Here is a 1,586-nt window from a genome sequence, read left to right as displayed (position 1 = left end):
TCACCAATGAACAACCGGAAAAATCGACAACCGTCTCTAGCTTTCTAGGATAGGCGAAAACTTAAGAGTCCACCTCTTGGGTGAAGACCACATCCCACCCAATAAGAAATCCTTAAACACAAATTAGAAGAATCCCGCCAACCAAAAGTTCCCAAAACGAAAACCAGACACCTCCCACAAGGAAATCCACCCTTTCCACCCTTGGAACTTTCCTATAAAAATCGCGACTTTAAGCACTTACACTTCACTTGCTATCCGGCACGACCCAGTTTGGTTTTGAGTCCGCACACTCGTCCCTGTTTTCAGTTACTATTATATCAAAGACAATTTTCTGCCTTTCGGCAACTTAAGGAATTGGAAGTAAATTCTGTGCGCGCTAAGTGCCACCAACCATCTTACCGACCCGGCGAGACCTGCGGTCAACACCAGCCCCGACAGAGATACACATATACGCATACATATATACCTGGTTCATCAAAAAGTAAGTCCCACATACATATATATATATATATACGTATATATCGGCTCTCCTCCGTTTATATATTCACGGGTTAGGGAAGTCTCTCAGTTATAACCCTTCCATCCCTCTAACTACCTTCGACTATTTTTACCCCTATTACTTCCGAATTAGCCGATTTATCGGTAGATCCGCCATAGTCTTTCTCTATTGCTTTGAGTTAGCTGACTCGTTGGTAGACTCTAGGTACTCCTTAGATTTCGTTTAATCTCCAAAACCTGAGATGACTTCCCCACAGTTAGCGGATTTTAATATTTAACGATCCGCTAACTTGTAGTGGATTCGGCCGGTCCCACCCATAAGAAGTCGCGAAACGCCGCGAAACACGAAAGACGTCGTCAACACAAGCGGGCGCGAAAGGAGGTCGAAAACCCAGGATCGGAATTTCCCCCGGAACAAGATAACCCCGGTCCTCCGCATCTCGCCATTCCGCCGCCTCCACCAGCGTTTACGGAGGAGCCCTGTTGTTCATCACGGGAGAATCGCCCTGTTGCCGCACCCCGTCGCGTTGTCCTACCCTCTCGCCTTGTTCCCGCACCTTTTCGGCCTGTTTGTCGGGTGGCCCCGTTTCGCGTGGTCCCCGTCAACCCCGACCCCGCCACCTTGCTTGAACCTCCCGATTCCCCCTCCTCTTCCCGAGGACCATCCCCGACTCCGTCGACCACCTCCACCGTCACCCTCGAGGACACTATCGATCCCGAGATCGTTACACTAGATTAACCCATGAAACCTGTTGGAATAAATTTAATTTATGTGTATTGTAATCTTATATGTTTTCACAACCATATACATCTCACTGCATCCGACTTAGTATGTTTGATTCAATTTAATAACACACATACCTTACATATATGTCCGACCTTCACTTTCATAAATGTATTCTACTTATTTGCCTAATTCTCATTTATTGTTTACCTAGTTTATATTGTCATAATAAATGTTGTCTTATGTTAAACGTTGATTTCAATCTGCATTCATTATAACTGAACACCTCACCTACCACCATTCCCCTCTCGAAATTGCACGAGGTCCGATCCTGAGTTACAGGGATTAAATTCCTTGACTCGAA

This window comes from Temnothorax nylanderi, unplaced genomic scaffold, assembly GCF_030848795.1.
Source record: "Temnothorax nylanderi isolate EJ_2023f unplaced genomic scaffold, tnyl_v1.0 TNYL_tig0062_pilon, whole genome shotgun sequence".
NCBI lineage: Eukaryota > Metazoa > Arthropoda > Insecta > Hymenoptera > Formicidae > Temnothorax > Temnothorax nylanderi.
Note: the sequence above shows the minus strand (reverse complement) of the source record.